This window comes from Punica granatum, chromosome 4 (assembly GCF_007655135.1).
Source record: "Punica granatum isolate Tunisia-2019 chromosome 4, ASM765513v2, whole genome shotgun sequence".
Taxonomy (NCBI): domain Eukaryota; kingdom Viridiplantae; phylum Streptophyta; class Magnoliopsida; order Myrtales; family Lythraceae; genus Punica; species Punica granatum.
The window spans coordinates 26,752,310-26,755,722 of NC_045130.1; the positions used below are offsets into that span (position 1 = coordinate 26,752,310).

Sequence of the window (3,413 nt, forward strand, 5' to 3'; positions counted from 1 at the left end):
AAAAGAGGAGTCGTCTAAGGTCAAACTTTTGCTTACCTTCAACCTAAAGGTCAACAGAAGGTTCGACCAAACCATAGTACTATCTCGACCCTTTTAAAAATTGTCGCCAAAGCATGCCCTTTACCGACCCTATTAAATATGTCGCTTTAGATATACAAGTGGCAACCCTTTTTAAAGGTCGTTATAAGGCTATTATATTCCATATGGGTTGTTTTGATACTAATAGCTAGTTAATAACATGCTGTCAGTACAAGTTGAGGAAAAAAAAAAAGAAAAAAGGAACTGAAGTTGGATGACCAAAGAAGTACCTTGAGCGACCCTTCTAAGAGTCGCCCAAGGTACCCCCTTGCTGACCTTTTCATAAGAGAGTAGGCAAATGAGTACTTTGAAAGTTTTCAAATTTCAAAATTTTCGATTCAAATTTAAAATTCTCACATCCTTCTCATTTTACTCTTTCTCTCTATTTCCAGTAGCCATAAACCGAAAGTGATAATGGTGGTTATCTTTCCTTTCCTCTCATCTCTTTGCCAACAAAAATGATGTTCCTTCTTTCCTCTCAACAAAAACATGAGGTATACTTTCGATTCAAAAATGGTCGCTACTGTCCGAGCCACTTTCCATTCTCGAGATAAAATTGCGCTCTTCCCTTCACAATTGATCGCTCTCTCGAGCTCCTCAGCTGCGCAACCATGCAGATGGCTCCCCTCCCGTTTCCGTGAGATCTCCATCCTCCGTATGCTCTCTTGAGATTCCCACATCGTTAGGTCACTCCCCCGATACCTCTCTCTTTGTTGATTTGATCTGTAAATCGGCTTGTGAGTTCGATCTTGTCCAGTTTCTTTGTTGTGATCCTTCACAAACTAAGATTTCTCGGGTAAAGTTTCTGATTGTTCAGGCTGCCTCTTGCTATTTCACGTAGGGGTTTCTTGTTTCAGTTTCAAGAGGTAAATTGACAACTTTTAACAATCTAGGGTTTTAAGGTTCCAAGATTTGTAATTGCTTACCAAATGATCAGATTTTTGAAGCAATAAGGTTGTCGATTTACTTACAGTCTCTTTCGATTGGAATTTTCGTTGCCTCAAACCCACTTGTTGTTGTTGCGCATCATAGACTGATGGTCAAGGACAGAACAAAGAAGGGAAGATTATGCTCTACCTCGTGTTTGGGTACATGAAAACTGACGGGAAGAAATTCATTCGGAGTTATCACTCCGCTGGGGAGGACATTCCCCTAGGATTATTTCGACTCAAAAATTGAATAAAGAAGTAACTCACAAGGTGAACCAAGTAGCACCATTTCACACGCCTTTTTCGTTAGTTATCTTGTCTTGTGTTTTATTGACTGCTGATGAAGTGAACGAACGCCTTGTGAAGAAAAAGAAGAAGATGATGAGCTGGTTGGTTTTGTTCTATTTATTTTTTGCATAATTAAATTGGAGGAACTTGCTGACAAATGTGAATTCGATTCACATGCATTTGGCTTTGTTGGGTCTTGTAACCATAGGATTCGTAAATTATTATGTAGTTATTGTCGGCATAATTATTTGGGTTGTCAATTCTATTCGTGTGTAATTTATATTTGTCTGTATTGTAATTGGCAAACAACTTGTTGATATAATCTTAAAACTAATTTGCATTCTCATAAAGCAAATAACAAGCTAGAAACATGCTGACAATGGCACTCGTTATTTGTCATCGTGAACTGATCAAGAGGTCCCAGATTCGATACCTAGTTGGATTAGCTGTATCCTTTTATTAGATATTTATGAATTTCTATTTTAATAAATTAGGGCTCATGGCCTCCCTTGTAACCGAAAAAAAAAAAGAATAAGGAACATAATACGGCTTTGTTTGTTTCAAGGAAAATAAGCTATCGAGGAAAATAAATTTCACAGGATATAAATTTTAGGAAGGTTATTTATTTTCTATTGAAAAATAAAGGAAAAGGTGAAAAGAGAAAGAAAAAAAAATTTCAGATATTTCTCGGGAATTAGGGTCGGGACAGGTGGTGGATCATGGAAGCACTTTCTTGTCATTGTCAATCATCAAGCGTTCCTTTCCTTCATTTCTTTTTAATTCTAAAATTTAAAAGATCATAAAGAAAGTCGCTCTCGTAGTCAAATTTGTATTAGCGGGCGTACTTTTTTTTATTTTTCTTTTCTTCTTTTTGCCCTTTTCTAATTACCCATTCGAATAAAAAAATTTATTTACCAATCATTGGACTGTTAGGACTTTGAACCAATAATTGGGCGGGAGATGGTGACATAACCGGAATAATTGAGATTGTTCGGGCCACACGCACGTCATTCTTGGATTGAATAGTTCTCGAATTCCTTACTTGAATTCTCTTCAAGTTCCATATTTCACGCACTCTTTATTTTCCGGTTTGAGTCCTGTTCGGAGGAAAATTCAAATTAAATTTGACATACTTGGCGCACCTGTATCAATCTATCTATCAATCTATCTATTAAAGAAACTAAAACGGGTCTTTGAAAGCAAGATGTGGGACTCATGATGTAAGGCGGGAGATATTTCTCGTTAACTTGCAAATAACAATATTGACATAACAAATAAATTAAATAGGAACACAAATAAAAATACAGTAGAATATATCAAGATTTAATGTGGAAAATTCTCGAAGTGCAGAGAGAAAAAGCATGAGGACTGTATCAATAGATAAAGATTTCGTAATCGACTAGTTACATAGGCATTGCTTTTTCTATGAATTGATAATAATTGATTTAACAAAAAATTCTGTCTCTATTTACAGAACCTTTATATTAATTTTGGGTGAACCTGTATGTTAATTATATTTGATTAGAATAACTTAATGTGCGTTGCAAAATATCACGACTACCTGACTTCTATGATGATTCGGTTGCGATGTTACCCAGGCATGGCAAGTACTACCTCCCAAGTGCAAGATCTCCCATATTACATCAGTCTTCCTCTCTTGGACTAACGCACGGGCTCAAAGCTTTGAGAGATGATCTCTAAGGTTCGCCCCATTATATTTTTCTCTAGTCCGGAACCCGTATGCGACTCGCATGTAGACCGATTTTTATTCTGATATAGGAAATCAAATGCAGAAGCAATAATTGAAACCACTAACTTCACGGGGTTAATGATCCCTAGAATATCTACGTTAATGGATCATGTGCTGTGAGCCTCGAGTCACGAACCAACCTAATCTCCCTGGACTGGCAATCGTTGTGTGTTCCTTGATCGACCACGACCACCGGTTAGACAAAAGAAGACAGGCAGAAAATAACTGGCAATGAATCTTTGCTACATGATCGAGCAAACAATGGCACTGTCCACAACACATGAACTTCCCGACCCTCACACTTGAATGGGAGCCATCAATTTGTTCAGGTCCATCATCTATTAATCTATCAGTAGTTACTTTATTTA

At 37.1% G+C, this 3,413-nt stretch overlaps 1 long non-coding RNA gene across 1 annotated transcript; it reads left to right on the forward strand.

The window, feature by feature from the left end:
- The first annotated feature begins 381 nt into the window (after positions 1-381).
- Positions 382-1,645, forward strand: LOC116202516. Its single transcript, XR_004156081.1, has 2 exons — positions 382-944; positions 1,111-1,645. It is a non-coding gene; the product is annotated as an uncharacterized LOC116202516 (long non-coding RNA).
- Positions 1,646-3,413: the final 1,768 nt, after the last annotated feature.